Below are 19,576 nucleotides of genomic sequence, written 5' to 3'. Positions count from 1 at the left end.
CAGTGATAGAAGCAGATCATCAAAAGATGTCAACGACAATAGTACAATAGAACACATAGGTGTTAAAATTAAAGTTGGTGATATTATCTAAACGAATGTGCTAATTAAGAATGGATGGTAGGGCACTCAAGGTATAGCTCTAGTGGGTTTTTTTTATATATAATGGAAATAGGTGGGAAAAGGAAAATCTTTATAATTTATTGGAAAAAAAAAGGGAAGGGGGAAACAGAAAGGGGGTGGGGATGGGGGAGGGAGCTTACGACCTAAAGTTGTTGAATTCAATATTCAGTCCAGAAGGCTGTAAAGTCCCTAGTCGGAAGATGAGGTGTTGTTCCTCCAGTTTGCGTTGGGCTTCACTGGAACAATGCAGCAAGCCAAGGACAGACATGTGGGCAAGAGAGCAGGGTGGAGTGTTGAAATGGCAAGCGACAGGGAGGTTTGGGTCATTCTTGCGGACAGACCGCAGGTGTTCTGCAAAGCGGTCGCCCAGTTTATGTTTGGTCTCTCCAATGTAGAGGAGACCACATTGGGAGCAACGGATGCAGTAGACTAAGTTGGGGGAAATGCAAGTGAAATGCTGCTTCACTTGAAAGGCGTGTTTGGGTCCTTGGACGGTGAGGAGAGAGGAAGTGAAGGGGCAGGTATTGCATTTTTTGCGTGGGCATGGGGTGGTGCCATAGGAGGGGGTTGAGGAGTAGGGGGTGATGGAGGAGTGGACCAGGGTGTCCCGGAGGGAGCGATCCCTACGGAATGCCGATAAGGGGGGTGAAGGGAAGATGTGTTTGGTGGTGGCATCATGCTGGAGTTGGCGGAAATGGCGGAGGATGATCCTTTGAATGCGGAGGCTGGTGGGGTGATAAGTGAGGACAAGGGGGACCCTATCATGTTTCTGGGAGGGAGGAGAAGGCGAGAGGGCGGATGCGCGGGAGATGGGCCGGACACGGTTGAGGGCCCTGTCAACGACCGTGGGTGGAAAACCTCGGTTAAGGAAGAAGGAGGACATGTCAGAGGAACTGTTTTTGAATGTAGCATCATCGGAACAGATGCGACGGAGGCGAAGGAATTGAGAGAATGGGATGGAGTCCTTACAGGAAGCAGGGTGTGAGGAGCTGTAGTCGAGATAGCTGTGGGAGTCGGTGGGTTTGTAATGGATATTGGTGGACAGTCTATCACCAGAGATTGAGACAGAGAGATCAAGGAAGGGAAGGGAAGTATCAGAGATGGACCACGTGAAAATGATGGAGGGGTGGAGATTGGAAGCAAAATTAATAAATTTTTCCAAGTCCTGACGAGAGCATGAAGCGGCACCGAAGTAATCATCGATGTACCGGAGAAAGAGTTGTGGAAGGGGGCCGGAGTAGGACTGCAACAAGGAATGTTCCACATACCCCATAAAGAGACAGGCATAGCTGGGGCCCATGCGGGTACCCATAGCCACACCTTTTATTTGGAGGAAGTGAGAGGAGTTGAAGGAGAAATTGTTCAGTGTGAGAACAAGTTCAGCCAGATGGAGGAGAGTAGTGGTGGATGGGGATTGTTCGGGCCTCTGTTCGAGGAAGAAGCTAAGGGCCCTCAGACCACCCTGGTGGGGGATGGAGGTGTAGAGGGATTGGACGTCCATGGTGAAGAGTAAGCGGTTGGGGCCAGGGAACTGGAAACAAGACCAGGGTCTTGTTTACCTAACCAGTAGTTACAACCTCAAAGAACTGCAATAGGTTTGTCAACACAACTCTTTCATAAATCAGTGCTAACTTATCAATATCATTATTCTAATCATAATACGGTTTTTTAAACTGTTATCACGTCCCTAATAACAGATTACGGCATTTTCCTTACTATGGATGTTAGGCTAACTGGCCTATGGTTCCCTTTTTTCTTGCTCCCTGCTTTTTTGATTGGCAGAGGTTGTGTTTGCTGCCTTCTAATTTAAGAGGACCAGCCTACAATCTAGGAAATTCTGGAAGATCAAAATCAATGCATTCATCATATCTACAGCCAACTCTTTTAAAAGCTTAGTGTGTAAGAATATTACTGAATTCTTATCAGGCACAAATATGGTGCCAGAATTTCTTTGCCATGAAGGAGCTGGGGTGGTGGGGGTAATGAAAAAGAAAGGACGTTAGTAGTTTCAGTGATTATATCCATATGTAGGAAAATCACTTCTGGAATTTTAACATGAAAATACAAAAAGGCAACCTGCAGGTTGGTGTAATAGGGATAAATGAATAGGTGAAAATTAAAATTAAATATAAGCAATGTAAACTATTCTCATTAAATTCTGCTAACAGATGACTTTTCCAAATACAATTTATAGATTCCGTCTGCACGCTCATTAAATATACTGTGCCCAAATTACCACAAAAAATGGCAAGCTAGGGAGTCACAGTTGATTTACCACTAACTGCTAACTCAAATGTTCAAGCAGCAATTATAAATGGGAGTGAGCAAAACAGTCTTAATTTTGGCATGTAGTTTTAACTTATTATTCGGCAGTGAAAGGAAATGGACTTGGCGAGACCAAGCAGATATTTTAATAAATGTACAAGGGACGGAAAGGTTTCCAGTAATATGGGACAAGATTTGGGAAGTGAGACTAATAGGATGCCTCTTCAAGGAGTTGGCACAGGCACATTGAGTCAAATGGTCTTCTTCTGTATTGTAAGATTTTATTATTCTATGAATAAGGTAAAAGATCATTGCAGCATAGTGAACATATTTTTAAAAAAACTCAGTATCAATATGAAACTTTGAGTGATTTATGTAACCATTTATGTGCACCATTCTATGTGACATTGGGGCACAGCTACCTTTTAGCCAGATATACAACAGATTGTGCCTAATTATCCACCTTAAATTAAAAAACAGTAGCCTTGAGTATCCTAGTAATGTGTCATAAAGGTAGACTTTTTGAAAATACTGTAGTTGTACAATACATAGTTGACAATTAATTTTAAGGAGGGATCCAAGAACAAGTGAATGGACACAGTGCTGATCGATTACTGGAATACTGTAAACATGCATGCAGTAAATGATAACCTGAAGCTGGTAGAAATCCAGTTCTCAAGCAGAATGCAATTACCTCAGATGCTTAAAGCAGTGACAGAAAATACAAGCTTAAAATAAAGGTAGACAGACATGATGGGCCGAATGGCCTCCTGCCGTTAAGATTGTGTGACGGGCTGATCAAACTGTTACAAAAAACGGCATATGGGATCTTTCGCTTTATAAATGGAGGCATAAAATACAAAAGCAAGGAAGTCATACTGAACCTTTAGAAATGCCCTATTGGGTATCAGCCGGAGTAATGTGTCAAATTCTGAACACCACTATAGGGAGGATGTCAAAGCCTTGGAGAGAGTGCAGAAGAGTGATGCCAGGCATCATCCCTACTGTCTGCCACTCCTTCTAGTTTGGTATCATTGGCAAATTTTGAAATTTTACTCTACTGTATTCCAACATCCAACTCATTTATAAATAATCCAAAAAAAAAAAAGCAGTGGTCCTAGCACTGAATTTTGGGGAGCACTGAAGATGCAGAAAATTTGGATTTATTTTAAACTGCTAGCCAAGATCAGCAGCTAAGGCACCAAAGCACTCACAGGCAATCACAGCCTCACATGAAAGTTATAAACTTGTACAAAGGGCTCAGCTGCAAATTTGCAATTAGGAAATGGGAGGCAGACAGGCAGGGACACGGGATAACTCAATCAAGAAATGGGGAAATAAAAACAAAAAACTGCGGATGCTGGAAATCCAAAACAAAAACAGAATTACCTGGAAAAACTCAGCAGGTCTGGCAGCATCGGCGGAGAAGAAAAGAGTTGTTGTTTCGAGTTCTCATGACCCTTCAACAGAACAATGGAAGGCCATTTCACACCATCTGATAGCCATTTTCAAAAAAGACAATGCCCAGTCTTTGCACTGCATTTACTGTACAGGAACACAATTATCAGCCCACTGGGGGGATCATTGTGCTGTGGTCTTTGTCTAATGAATACCATTAAGTTGTAACTGATAGTAAAAGATATATAAACTCTGCTTATTTGAAACCTCAGCGGAGAAGCACCTGGAGTGCCCAGTGTTTGCTCCCCGCATGGGTAATAAAGGAACCACTTGAATATTGCATATGGACTCCGAGTGTTGAAATTTTGTACCAGAGTATTCCTCGGACCTTTCGGCACCACTGTCCACTATCCTCCAATCTGAAAAGCAACCATTTACCATAACTCATAAAAACAAAAAACTGCGGATGCTGGAAATCCAAAACAAAAACAGAATTACCTGGAAAAACTCAGCAGGTCTGGCAGCATCAGCGGAGAAGAAGAGTTGATGTTTCGAGTCCTCATGACCCTTCATGAGGACTCGAAACGTCAACTCTTCTTCTCCGCCGACGCTGCCAGACCTGCTGAGATTTACCGTAACTCGTTGCTTTCCATCCTTAAGCCAATCAATCTTTCGATCCAACCTGACACGGAGTCTCTTATTTCATGAGCCTCAGTTTTGTTAAGGCGTCTTTTACGTAATACTTCATCGAAGACTTTCATATAATCTATATAGACAACATCCATTGTGTTTCCTTCATCAACCTACTCTATTACTTCATCAAAAAATTCAATTAGATTAGTCAAGCATCATCTGACTTTTACTGGGTCTCCTTAATTAACTCAAACCTCTTCATATAATATTCAAATTGCATAACATTAGCATGTGAAAGGGCACAGACCCATAAAGTTTTTCTCTCTCTACAGATGCTGCCAGACATGAGTATTTTCAGCATTTTCTGTTTCCATTTCAGATTTCCAACATCCGCAATATTTTGCTTTTGCAGCCAACATCAAGTTTCATTCAAATCTGTCAACAGAAGACTTATAAATAGAAATTTCTACAGTGAAAACAAATTCAAAAAGCACATAACTTCAATATCCAGATGCAAGCAATTAGAACTGTTAGTGGTGACAAGCCCACTGTTACTTGATTCTTATTTCCTGTAGATGGCACAGGAATATAAAAAAAAAACCTCAAATCAGCAATTTAAATAGATTTAGCAAGAAACAGCACTAGAACACATTTCAGAGTTTAAAATAAAAATATTCCTTTCTTGGTTATCTCTTGCACTCATGTAATTTCTTTTGACAAGAATACACAAAATATTATCTATGTTACTGTGCTCTCACTATCACACTGCAACTCAGGAGACAATGCTATAGTTAAATTCAAAACTAGAAACACAACTTCACATGCAAAATATATCAAATTATATAAATTGTCAATCATGCAGTGAATGTGGTCTGAAAAAATGTAAGATTTCTAATTTAAAGACAAAAAGGTATTTAGACAGAGGGGGTATGAATGTGGTGCTATCATATAAGGTTCATGGGCATAGATTACAATTAAGCTGGATAAGGTGAATGGGCTTTGTTCGATTTCACTTTTATGTAAAATAGTGCCATATATTGTCTTAAAATTGAGGGTAGTCAAGCCACTGAAAGTTGGGGACATGACCATGTACGTTAATTGTTCCTTCCAACTTTGCACCTGCATGCAACTGACTGTTCTTCTGTCCTACTACCCAAGTCATTGCAACCATTTGAAGCAGCCATTGAATTAGGCAACCTTTTACTTTCTATGAACATGTACAATAGAGTCCTCAAACTGCTACCATTTTAAATGTTCAAGCACTGCTTTACAGGGATGAATCAATTTTTTCACTCCAAAGAATTCATCTTAAGATTTGTATTGCACAATAAGCAATTTTCTGGCACAATTCAAGCTCGTTTTTATATTTTCCAATATCTCTGATGCTGAAGACAGAGCGTTAATTGAGGATAAAAGTTCCTTAAACATTCATAGACCTCTGAAAGATCACCCAACTGTTCATTCTGCACATGTAACCCTAGGAAGTGCTGCTGACAATTTTACTAAGAAGAGTGGCAGCAATCATAGTTCTAGCCTAGTTGTATCCTCCGTTATTGTCCACACAATTTTTCAGCTGCTATCGTTGGACAGCAGTCAGGATTTTTAAACATAATTGTTTTCCACTGCTACCCCCCTACCCTAGCCCAAGGGTGTGAATGGCAACTATACTTCAATTTATCAGTTCTGGATGCTGGTAACTTATGCAGCTTTAGTTTGCTAAACTCCAGTATAGACTGTGCATACACGTGGGATATCCCCGAGTTTTTGCTTTCTAGATTTGGCCAAGAGGGGGTCAGACTGTACATTGCACAACAGGGTTAAAAGTGAACCACTTTTCTTGATTTTCTAGCAGCCCAGTTTGAACATTAAAGATGGTGATGATTAATAAGGTGACTCTCAGGACCAAGCAAAAACAAAAAACACCTGCCACTCTGGTTAAAATCAACAACTTAATTCATTGAAAAGTGAAGTGACACAGAGCAAAGGACTCTATCAAAATTAAAAGGGGTTATTATTAAACTATCCATTGGTCAAACATTCCAGAAAAAGCAAAAGGTCAAACTACAATAAATGAAAATATATTTTCTCAGACCAGTCTAGGTATTTCAGGAACCATTGGCAGGTGTTTGTTTGGACCTACAACTGCAAGTATATCTAACAGTAAACCTAGTTTAGATATAGGGTGATATCTTCCCCATATTGGTCATGCCCCCAGTCAACAGGTCAGCTTCTGTAAACTGGAGATTTTGTTAGCTTCCCTTGCCAGGTGCAAGAAGCTGTTGGAGTTTTGCCCATTGATTGTAGAATAGCAAACAATTTTAGTCGTCATGATGTCTTTAGATGATTGTAGCAGCCTTGGAGCCATAATGTAATTATGCACCTACAGTTTGAAATTCCACAGAGTAAGAACATTTCTCATTAATTAGCTCTAGGAAACTATCTAAGTTTTAAAGTGTGAACCTTCCTAATATACAGGTTAGTCTCTAAAGACTACTGTCAATAGTTTGCCACAGACTTTGAGGTCATCATTGGCATTAAAGTAAATGGGATTTCAAAGTGCTACAAAGCAGCAAGCACCAAGAGAGGCAGTGTTGCTACGAACGCTCCAACAGCAGTGCCATCGGCGATAGCAAGATGAATACATGCTATAAGAGATCATAACTTTGGCTAAAACAGATTTATTGGCTGCCTCATTAGCCTTGGACATTAAAATATAATTTTCTGAAACAAATCTAAGTTACATTTGAATTCATCAATACTATCTGTTTCCTTAGGGAGCCTGCTCTACTTACTTACTGAAATAATGGCGCAATCTTACTGGAAAAATAATGCTGTGTTCATGATGCACGCAGTCATTGAAGTACAAATTGGTTAGCAAGATCAGGCAAAAAATGAGAGTCAAAGTTGTGAATAGCCATAATGTGTTGATGAATTACAATGCAGCACTATCTGCCTCACACAAACAGTAGGTCAGCCACAAACCTCTTATTATTTTTAAATAATTTGCTGCATTTTCACATTAAATTTGCTGTAGAAAGTTACAGCTAGTACCCTTAAACAACACAATAATGGATAATGCAATGCCAATTCTTAAAACTCAGTGGTCAAGTCTTTCACCCAGGCCTCAAGTTGCCCCAATGTTCTTGCTGCTCCATTATCAGATTGTACTGTCAGCAGCTTGTAGGATAAACAATTTGAGCTGAAGCATGCAGGAAAAAGACTAAACAATGTTACATGCTGCGAGATGTCCTACTCCAGTAGGATTTGGGTCAATGTTTCCGCCAATTCCCTATGATCCTACAATTCCTTCATGTACAGGCCATGTCCTTTAGTTCCACTTTATTGCACAAGGTAGACCAATTAATCAAGGTGTATATTATCTAGTCCCTTTGCATCCTAAAAGGGACAATCCTATCACCTTTCAACCTTTCTTCCCCCACTGAGAACATGCCCAATGTACATGCTCCCTCCTCATAATTCAATTGCTCTTGTTGCCTTCTTCTGTAACCTTTCATTAGCTACAATATTTTTGTATTTGTCAACCAGAACTGAACAGAGTTTTATAAATGCTGTTACAACAATTGTCTGTAAAGTGGCAGGATTGACTCACTCTCTCGGCCCAATATTGAACTCATTATACATCTAATTACTCACTGCCATGATAAGCTGTTGTACTAGCTTCAATTTATATTGGAAATGACGGCACCTCTAGCTGCCATGATATAATAACATGGCTCAATGCCTATGCTCCCTTGAATGGTACATTAGTGAATAAGCTTGCAATGTCAAACAACCACACAGATGCAACATTGCTATCGATAATTAGGTCATGTATAGTCTTTGCGAAGGTGAAGGAATCCTTCAGTGGGTGCGTGGAAAACTCACACAGAACTGGTTGTATCAACTCACTCAACTATTTAATCAATTCATGTTGTGCAGGACCAGCCATAGATAAGATAGGGTGAAACAGGATACCATTTTTGTATATCTTGGACCTTCCTGACCCTGAGTAAATACCAGCAGCAGCAAGTTGAGCCCCTTAACTGGGCATTAATTGCCCATTTAAGGGCCTTAATTGGTAGCGGGGCAGGAAGGCTGTACAGAGGCCTTTCCACGAAAGACTTTAATGATGTGTAGTGGATCCCCATCTACGACCCTCCCACCTGATTAAATGCCTCCCCTGCCATCAAATTCACCATGGGGGGAGGCATTAAATTCTACCTATTATGTTGTTACAATCAGGTAAGACAGGTAGACTGGCTCCCCTCACACACACACGCTTCTTTGTAAGTTTCCCAAAGAGAATAGTATTTATTGTACTTAACATCTGGTCTAAATAAAAATACTGACTCTCACACACATGCATTCAAGGGTTCACATTGCACACACACACACACACACACACACACACACACACACACACACACACACACACGTAAATTACCAAGTGTGAGGATAGATTAAGCAGTTTCTTAAAGTGCAATAAAAGTTACCATCACCACCCTGAGCACAAGAAAGGTGCCAAATAAACAGAAGAGAACTTCTGTTCTTCAATCAGTTCTGATAAACTGTAATTTTCAAGGATAAACAGTGAGGGTTGTTCACTGTATTCAAGGGTGATGGACAAAGTACAATCTATCTGCTAGTCACACTGTGGTATGTATTCACAAAAACTTCAGAGTGACCATATTTGGTCACTTCAGATGCCATATTTGCCCTCTACCTAAGCACAGATCCATGATTTTTGATTTGCATCTTCTTAAAGCACTTGCTGGATCACAAATATCTCATTTAACAGGAGTATATTCTTTACTGCAACATGAATTTTCTTTTATATTTATACACAATTTTGACTCAGTTTGAAAACCAAACTGTCAAATTCTTGATTCAGCAGTGGAGTTGTATAGAGCCATATGGACAGTGTTGAGGCAGAAGAGAGAAGAGCAGTAAAGATAAAAATGGGCCCAAGACTGGATTACCTTATTTTCCTTTTATCACAGAACTGCTCCCCACAAATTCGACTCAAAATAAATTAGGCATCATAATAAGTGCATTTATTAAAAGCTAATTTGAATGTAAAGCACGTAAATGTAATTTAATCACCCCGTTGCTATCTCTAAATTCGATACATCATACTTCCATCTGAGACCACTGGTCAGAAAATAAGGAATCAGGAAATTTCTCCCTAAGTAAAGGCTAACTGTGGCTCCCTGAGCACCATTCTGGCTGAGATGAGCTAAATATTGAGTAAATGTACCCATTTTGCATGGGCATTTACAGGAGTAAACAAGACTAACACAAATCTCTCAAATTTGTTCAAGAAAGCTAAAAGATCTATAAGTTACTGAATTTAAATGAAACAAAAAAGTTACCAACTGCAAGCTAGCTGATATTTACCTCAAAACAAAAGAAAAATCTGAACAAACAGAAAAAGGAGACAGCAGCGTAATATACAATTGTAGGTACAATTCTAATTTCTTTCTTTAGTCATTTGAAAGCTGATGCAAACAGAACATGGTGGAACAGAATCAGGTCAAACAGGGAGCGGTTGTGTGATAAAAGGGAAATAAGGTAATCCAATCTTGGGACCATTTTTATCTTTACTGCTCTTCTGCTTCAACACTATGTCTGTATTCCTCTACACGACTCCACTGCTGAATCAAGAATTTGACAGTTTTGTTTTCAAACTGATGCTTAGTGTCACCCATTTACTACTGGCACTTGATTTTTCTAGTTTCTTTTCCTATTTGCTTCAGCCTCAGTAGGTCCTCACAATAGGCTGATAAATTCACCTAGATTTCATAAAGAAAAACATGTCTAAGTATCAAGGGCTGAAACTTCATTGTTTTTTGAGAAGATCAGTTGACAACATAAAAAATTAAACATACAAAACATTCTAAAACAAACTCCATCATAATGATGCAGATGAAATTTGTTTTTTTTTTCAGTTTCTATAATGTATTGATTTACTATGAGACCCAGTATAGAGGTAATCCATACAGTAGAAGCCATGAGCCTAGAAGCAAATTTGTGATCCAGGCCATCTGTACTCAATTTCTTACAAACACCCTGCCCATTCCTCTAGTCTTCCCTCCAGTTTTGTGGGGTGATCTTGCCAATAGGAGGCACTCACTGTCCAAATGAAATAATTAACATTTCCTTGTTAACCAGCCAATTAACCCAATTTACAACTTAATCGCAAATTTCTTGATCTTCAAACAAGCTCCATCTGCTATAAGAGACCTGATCTTAAATTTTCAGAGCATATAGAGTCATAGGGCCAGATTTTGCAGAATCGGGAAGAATCTTGGTTGACATTTCCCCAAAAGCATTATGTCATTATGAATGCTTGACTGAGTTTCAAAAGCTACAATCATCTAGACAGGGAGCTCTGAATTTACAAGTTTGATTAGCAGTTTAAAGAGGCTATCAAAGGATTAGCAGGCTTTGATGATTAGCGAAACAGGCTTTTGTGTTTGTTTTTTTTTAAATAAGAGATTAATCACTTGGGGAAATTTTAAAGCTTTGAATAGGTTCCATGAATGGGAGTTTTTTAACTATTAAGTTTGTAAGTGTGAGAGATGCATTAGATTGTTAGAAATGTATTTTTCTTTCCCTCCATATTGCTCCTGAGGTCTGCCCATGGCGGATAATGGTCCAGTGGCTAAGGAGATTGGGTGGAAGGGAGCATGGAGGTATGAGGCTGCATGGGGGATCATGAGTTGGCTTTGTTTAATTTAAACAAATTGGTTTGTTTAAATTTAATATTCTTGTTTGTGATTGCACTTCAAAAATTGATTGCAAAACCAGATGGACTGATGAGGAGCATTTTCTTTTAAACCAGGAGAAATGAGGCTTAGTGCATTTTTTAAAAAGTCAAAGCATCCTGACAACTGTTGAGAAAACAAAATTCATGTGGGTATATGAGGCAACAGTAGAATACTTAAATGTGGTTCACAAGCACAATATTTACTGATACTATTCAGTTGCAGTCGATCCAATATGTCAGGAGTGCACCTAGACATTTCACTGTTGCATAGATGTTGACATAATGTGTAAATGTAAACAAATTGTTCACCGAGCTCCAGAATTACTATCAAAGTAGAGAGCATTTTGTTATATGCAAGCTGAGGACTATGCATCTGTATTATTTAGACCTGTTATATCTAATCTTCAGAACGGATAAAAGCAAAATACTGCAAATGCTGGAAATCTGAAATAAAAACAGAATATGCTTGAAAAACTTAGCAGGTCTGGCAGCATCTATGGAGAGAGAAACGAAGTTAAGGTTTCGATTCCATATGAATCATCTTCAGAGCTAAAGTAGAAATGTGATGGATTTTATACTGTTTGAGACGGGGTGGAGCAAAATAGAAGGTCAGGGATAGGTGGGAGCTAAAGAGAAATTTGACAAAAATGTCATGGACACAGGAAGTGGTAATGGTATTACATTGTTATAACTGTACAGGATGCTGGTGAGGCCGCACCTGGAGCATTGCGTACAGTTTTGGTCCCGTATTTAAGATAGGATATCCTGGCATTAGAGGCAGTTCAAGAGATTCACTAGGCTGATTCCTGGACAAAGGGGTTGACTTATCAAGAACGGCCTTTATTCATTAGAGTTTAGAAGAATGAGGGGTGATCTTCTTGAAATGTACAAGATCCTAAGGGGGCTTGACAGGGTAGATGTTGAGAAGATGTCTCCACTAGTGGGGGAATCTCAAAGTAAGGGGATAATTACAGAATAAAGGGACACTCATTTAAAACTAAAATGCAAAGGAATTTCTTCTCTCAGAGGATAGTGAATGTTTGGAATTCTCTACCTCAGAGACTTGTGGAGGCTAGATCACTGAAACTATTTAAAGAGGAGGTAGATAGATTTTTGGAATATCAGGGCATTGAGGGTTATGAGGAGCTGGCATTAAAGAGGAATTGAGGCCTGGGGCAGATCAGTCATGATCTTATTGAATAGTGGGGCAGGCTTGAGGGGCCAAATGGCCTACTCCTGCTGCTGTTTCTTATGTTCTTAAATGGTAGTGTTGAAGACTAAATGAGCTGCTGATAGTGGCATAAAGGCATGATGGCAGAATATGTGAATAGCAGAATAAGGGTCAGTGCTTTGTGAAAGGGGGGTCGTTTGTTGGGGTAAAGAAGTAGAAAAATAAGAAAGAAATAAAAAAATAAATAAATAAAAATTAAAAATGGGATAAACATGGAGGAGAGAGTTCATGGTCTGTAGTTGTTGAACTTGTTAAATCCGGATTAGGATTAGGCATTTTACATCCTTCTGGTCTTAACATTGAGCTCTACAACTTCAGGCCATGAACTCTATCCTCTGTTTTTTTATCCCTTTTTTATTTATTTTTTATATAATTAAAAAAAAATTCTATCCCTTTTCCCTACCCCCACCACCTGCCCCCAAACACACACATAAGGCCATCTGTCACTTATTTTTATGTTTTACTTTCACAGAGTGCTGACCCTTTTTCTGCTATTCACACATTCTGCCATCTTACCTTTATGCCACCATCAGCACCTTCTTTAGTCTTTAACACTATCATTAACACTCTCGTTTGTCCTGTGTCCATGACATCTTTGCCAAATTTCTCCTTAGCTCCCACCTATCCCAGACCTTCTATTTTGCTCCACCCAACTCTTAAAATGTATAAAATCCATCACATTTCTACTTCTCTTTAGCTCTGAAGAGGTCATCCGGACTCGAAACGTTAACTCTGGTCCTGTCTCTACAGATGCTGCCAGACCTGTTGAGTTTTTCTAGCATTTTCGTTTTTTATTTCTACAGAATAGAAATTGCCTGTGGACTTCGGTTACAATGCAATTGAGGATCGTAAACGTTCTATATAAAACAAGATTACTTGTTCAAATTAATATATAGATAGTTAACAAATTTGTTTTTATCATTCTGCATTTGCATCTTCCACTGCTTGTAACTCTTACAAGTACAAACCCGTTTCCATCTGTTTCAGATGAAATTACATTGTTTCATAGTTTGCCATGGTGAGATTTGAACTCTTGATCTTGGGGTAACAAACCCAGTACCATAACCACTTGGCTATTTAGGCCAAGCTAAACATTTCTCCTTGGACCTTGACAATCTGCTGCTTGACTGCAGTTACATTGTTTCATAGTTTGCCATGGTGAGATGTGAACTCTTGTTCTTGAGGGAGGTAACTCTTTTGAGTACAAACACGTTTTCATCTGCTTCAGATGAAGTTACATTGTTTCATAGTTTGCCATTGTAAGATTTGAACTCTTGATCTTGGGGTTACAAACCCAGTACCATAACCTTTTGGCTATTTAGGCCAAGCCTTCCAGTGCTTGTAACTCTTTCGAGTACAAACCCGTTTCCATCTGTTTCAGATGAAGTTACATTATTTCATAGTTTGCCATTGTGAGATTTGAACATTTGATCTTGGGGTTACAAACCCAGTACCATAACCACTTGGCTATTTAGGCCAAGCAAAAATGGAGCAATTCCTGTAACTCTTTCGAGTACAAACACATTTCCATCCGTTTCAGATGAAGTTACATTATTTCATAGTTTGCCATTGTGAGATTTGAACATTTGATCTTGGGGTTACAAACCCAGTACCATAACCACTTGGCTATTTAGGCCAAGCAAAAATGGAGCAATTCCTGTAACTCTTTCGAGTACAAACACATTTCCATCCGTTTCAGATGAAGTTACATTATTTCATAGTTTGTCATTGTGAGATTTGAACTCTTGATCTTAGGGTTACAAACCCAGTACCATAACCACTTGGCTATTTAGGCCAAGCCTTCCACTGCTTGTAACTCTGTCGAGTACAAACCCGTTTCCATCTGTTTCAGATGAAGTTACATTGTTTCATAGTTTGCCATTGTGAGATTTGAACTCTTGATCTTAGGGTTACAAGCCCAGTACCATAACCACTTGGCTATTTAGGCCAAGCCTTCCACTACTTGTAACTCTTTCGAGTACAAACACGTTTCCATCTGTTTATTCAGATGAAGTTACATTGTTTCATAGTTTGCCATTGTGAGATTTGAACTCTTGATAATCTTTTAAAATGAAAACAATTAAACTAAATCAACAAAATTGGGATAAATCAGGCACAGCCCCTAATTCAGGTCAGCTGTAAAACCAAAGGACAAAGTTTAAAGGAACCTTACAAACTTTAAATCAAAATGTGATTAAAGGGGTCAACAAAACACCCCAGTCCAAGCGGTGCCCACCGAGCACGGAAGGCCTCGAGCGTGTCAGCAGACACCGCATGCTCCCTCTCCAGGGACATCCGGCAGCGAACATAGCCGCGGAAGAGGGACAAACAATCGGGCGGGACTCCCCCGTCGATCGCCCGCTGCCTGGACCTGTTAATGGCCAACTTGGCCAGGCCCAGGAGCAGGTTCACTAGGAGGTCCCCCTCCTTCCCGACCCCCTTCCGCACCGGGTGCCCATAGATCAGGAGTGTGGGGCTGAAGTGCAAACAAAACATCAATAAAAGGTTTTTCAAATAACTAAAAAGGGAGTGCAGCCTACAACACCCTATGCATTCATGGTCCACGTCTCCACAAGACCGCAAAAAGGGCATGTGGCCTGAGAGTCCATGAACCTATGCATCCTCTTATTATATGGGACTGCTGCATGCAACACCCTCCAATTCAGGTCCCCAATAGAAAGGGGGAGGACACCTCCGTAGAGGGCCTCCCATCGGGGGCCTCCGCCGCCGGACGGCAACAAGGCACGCCAGGGCGTGTCCGGGCGGCGGACAAGGGCGAGAAAATGGAAGGTGTGCAGCAGCAGTCCATACAAAAAGCCCCTCTTTGCCGTGCCAAAAGGCACGGAGGGCATGTCCCCGAGGTGGCTCATATTGCGGGGCACCAGCACCTGAGGGAGGGTTCGGGGCTTGGGGCCAATGTGGAATTCTGTCCGAACAGGGGAACGTTCAGACAGAAGACCACCGCGCACCTGGGCCACCTCAAGACCCAAAATAACGTTGGGTCCGAGCACGACCATTCTCAGGTCTTGGATGGCATCGGCTGCGACCTGGACACTCACAGACGCGTGTCACGCCAACTCCTGCGGGAGCATCCAGCCCAGTCCTCCGCCAAGCAGCACATCCCCGATCCTGGTCACCCCTGCGGCCACAGCCCTCCTCTCCGCCAACCACTGAAAAGGACGGAGGGGCGGATTCCTGAGCTGCGGCTCTCTGACGATAGCCGCTACTCCTGACGGGGGAGAGCTGCGTCACGAGGCGACCACTTTCCAGACTTTGATCAGGTCCTGGTAAAAGATGGGCAACGCCTGCAAGGAGCCACCGAGGCCCATCTGTTCTATAAACAGGAGCTGCACGTCATAATTCAGGCCGTGCACCTGACGGAAGAAATACGTCGTCAGGGCACACCATCTAGGAGGAGGCTCGACGTAGAGGTATCGCTGCAGGGTCTGAAGGTGGAAAGTCGCCACCTGTGTGCGTAGGCACACTAGCGCCTGACCACCCTCCCTAAGCGGGAGACTCAGAACTTCAGCAGCGACCCAGTGCAATCTTTTGTTCCAGAAGAAGTTGACTAACAATTTCTGGATTCTTGTGACAAAGTCCGGGGGAGGGGTCAAAGTGACCAGTCGATACCACAACATGGCGGCGATCAGCTGGTTTATGACCAGAACTCGACCACGGTAAGATAGCACTCGGAGCAGTCCTCTCCAGCGCCACAGGCGAGCGGTGACTTTCGTCTCCAGTTCCTGCCAGTTCGCCGGCCAGGATTCCTCAGCAGGGCAGAGATGGACCCCCAGGTACAGGAGGCTGGTCCTGCTCCAGGTGAAAGGCCTGAGCTCCTCGGGTAGGGGATCCATTTGCCACTGACCGACCAGGAGTCCAGAAAATTTCTCCCAGTTGATCCTGGCAGAAGAAGCGGCAGAGTAGACCTCCTGGCACTCGTGCATCCTCCGCAGGTCAGCCGGGTCACTAAACATAAGGAGCACGTCATCGGCGAAAATGTTGCAATTCCTGTAACTCTTTCGAGTACAAACACGTTTCCATCTGTTTATTCAGATGAAGTTATATTGTTTCATAGTTTGCCATTGTGAGATTTGAACTCTTGATCTTGGGGTTACAAACCCAGTACCATAACCACTTGGCTATTTAGGCCAAGCCCAAAAATATGGAACGCTTCACGAATTTGCATGTCAATCTTGCGCAGGGGCAATGCTAATGTTATCTGTATCGTTCCAATTTTAGTATACGTGCAGCCGAAGCGAGCACAACACAATTTTCCATCTGTTCCTATTCAGATGAAGTTACGTTGTTTCATAGTTTGCCATTGTGAGATTTGAACTCTTGATCTTGGGGTAACAAACCCAGTACCATAACCACTTGGCTATTTAGGCCAAGCTAAACATTTCTCCTTGGACCTTGACAATCTGCTGCTTGACTGCAGTTACATTGTTTCATAGTTTGCCATGGTGAGATTTGAACTCTTGATCTTGAGGGAGGTAACTCTTTTGAGTACAAACACGTTTCCATCTGTTTCAGATGAAGTTACATTGTTTCATAGTTTGCCATTGTGAGATTTGAACTCTTGATCTTGGGGTTACAAACCCAGTATCATAACCACTTGGCTATTTAGGCCAAGCCTTCCACTGCTTGTAACACTTTCGAGTACTCTTTCGAGTGCAAACCCGTTTCCATCTGTTTCAGATGAAGTTACATTGTTTCATAGTTTGCCATTGTGAGATTTGAACTCTTGATCTTGGGGTTACAAACCCAGTACCATAACCACTTGGCTATTTAGGCCAAGCCCAAAAATATGGTACACTTCACGAATTTGCGTGTCATCATTGCGCAGGGGCCATGCTAATCTTCTCTGTATCGTTCCACTTTTAGTATATGTGCTGCCGAAGCGAGCACAACACATTTTTCCATCTGTTCCTATTCAGATGCAGTTACATTGTTTCATAGTTTGCCATTGTGAGATCTGAACTCTTGATCTTGGGCTTACAAACACAGTACCATAACCACTTGGCTATTTAGGCCAAGCCTTCCACTGCTTGTAACTCTTTCGAGTACAAACCCGTTTCCATCTGTTTCAGATGAAGTTACATTGTTTCATAGTTTGCCATTGTGAGATTTGAACTCTTGATCTTGGGGTTACAAACCCAGATGGGGTTGTAACTCTTTCGAGTACAAACACGTTTCCAACTGTTTCAGATGAAGTTACATTGTTTCATAGTTTACCATTGTGAGATTTGAACTCTTGATCTTGGGGTTACAAACCCAGTACCATAACCACTTGGCTATTTAGGCCAAGCCTTCCACTGCTTCTAACTCTTGAGAGTACAAACCCATTTCCATCTGTTTCAGATGAAGTTACATTGTTTCATAGTTTGCCATTGTGAGATTTGAACTCTTGATAATCTTTTAAATAACTCTTTCGAGTACAAACCCATTTCCACCTGTTTCAGATGAAGTTACATTGTTTCATAGTTTGCCGTTGTGAGATTTGAACTCTTGATCTTAGGGTTACAACCATAACCACTTGGCTATTTAGGCCTAGCCTTCCACTGTTTGTAACTCTTTCGAGTACAAACACGTTTCCATCTGTTTATACAGATGAGGTTACATTGTTTCATAGTTTGCCATTGTGAGATATGAACTCTTGATCTTGGGGTTACAAACCCAGTACCATAACCACTTGGCTATTTAGGCCAAGTGTTTCCACTGTTTGTAACTCTTTCGAGTATAAACCCGTTTCCATCTGTTTCAGATGAAGTTACATTGTTTCATAGTTTGCCGTTGTGAGATTTGAACTCTTGATCTTGGGGTTACAAACCCAGTACCATAACCACTTGGCTATTTAGACCAAGCCCAAAAATATGGTACACTTCACGAATTTGCGTGTCATCATTGCGCAGGGGCCATGCTAATCTTCTCTGTATCGTTCCACTTTTAGTATATGTGCTGCCGAAGCGAGCACAACACATTTTTCCATCTGTTCCTATTCAGATGCAGTTACATTGTTTCATAGTTTGCCATTGTGAGATCTGAACTCTTGATCTTGGGCTTACAAACACAGTACCATAACCACTTGGCTATTTAGGCCAAGCCTTCCACTGCTTGTAACTCTTTCGAGTACAAACCCGTTTCCATCTGTTTCAGATGAAGTTACATTGTTTCATAGTTTGCCATTGTGAGATTTGAACTCTTGATCTTGGGGTTACAAACCCAGATGGGGTTGTAACTCTTTCGAGTACAAACACGTTTCCAACTGTTTCAGATGAAGTTACATTGTTTCATAGTTTACCATTGTGAGATTTGAACTCTTGATCTTGGGGTTACAAACCCAGTACCATAACCACTTGGCTATTTAGGCCAAGCCTTCCACTGCTTCTAACTCTTGAGAGTACAAACCCATTTCCATCTGTTTCAGATGAAGTTACATTGTTTCATAGTTTGCCATTGTGAGATTTGAACTCTTGATAATCTTTTAAATAACTCTTTCGAGTACAAACCCATTTCCACCTGTTTCAGATGAAGTTACATTGTTTCATAGTTTGCCGTTGTGAGATTTGAACTCTTGATCTTAGGGTTACAACCATAACCACTTGGCTATTTAGGCCTAGCCTTCCACTGTTTGTAACTCTTTCGAGTACAAACACGTTTCCATCTGTTTATACAGATGAGGTTACATTGTTTCATAGTTTGCCATTGTGAGATATGAACTCTTGATACTCTTTTTGAGTAAACCTGTTTCCATCTGTTTCAGATGAAGTTACATTGTTTCATAGTTTGCCATTGTGAGATTTGAACTCTTGATCTTAGGGTTACAAACCCAGTACCATAACCACTTGGCTATTTAGGCCAAGTGTTTCCACTGTTTGTAACACAACTGCTATTAAGAACATAAGAAATAGGAACAGGTGCAGGCTATTTAGTTCTGAGTATGCTCCAACATTCAATAAGATCATGGCTGATCTTCTAGCTCAAATTCACTTTCTCACCTTATCCTAAATCCCTTAATCATTATGAAAAAGGAATAGGAGATGAAAGATCTGTTCAGCTCCATATTCAAAGTCAATATCTTCAAGTTAAATACAATCACATGAAATAGTTCAAAACAGAAAAGCCCTACTTCTTGCAAACCATCATCATGAATAATCAAC

At 41.0% G+C, this 19,576-nt stretch overlaps 1 protein-coding gene and 3 non-coding genes across 5 annotated transcripts in view; all 4 read right to left on the bottom strand.

Moving 5' to 3' along the window:
• Positions 1-19,576, bottom strand: part of rsu1 (Ras suppressor protein 1) — a 246,657-nt gene that overhangs the window by 22,369 nt on the left and 204,712 nt on the right. The window lies entirely within an intron of this gene.
• On the bottom strand, positions 16,573-16,679 carry LOC121276615. Its single transcript, XR_005942697.1, has one exon. It is a non-coding gene; the product is annotated as a U6 spliceosomal RNA (small nuclear RNA).
• On the bottom strand, positions 17,218-17,324 carry LOC121276667. The gene has a single exon (XR_005942729.1). It is a non-coding gene; the product is annotated as a U6 spliceosomal RNA (small nuclear RNA).
• Positions 18,284-18,390, bottom strand: LOC121276666. Its single transcript, XR_005942728.1, has one exon. It is a non-coding gene; the product is annotated as a U6 spliceosomal RNA (small nuclear RNA).

The sequence above is a fragment of the Carcharodon carcharias genome, chromosome 3 (genome assembly GCF_017639515.1).
Source record: "Carcharodon carcharias isolate sCarCar2 chromosome 3, sCarCar2.pri, whole genome shotgun sequence".
Classification (NCBI taxonomy): domain Eukaryota; kingdom Metazoa; phylum Chordata; class Chondrichthyes; order Lamniformes; family Lamnidae; genus Carcharodon; species Carcharodon carcharias.
The sequence above is the reverse complement of the archived record's forward strand: the minus strand, read 5'-3'. Positions and strand labels throughout refer to the sequence as shown.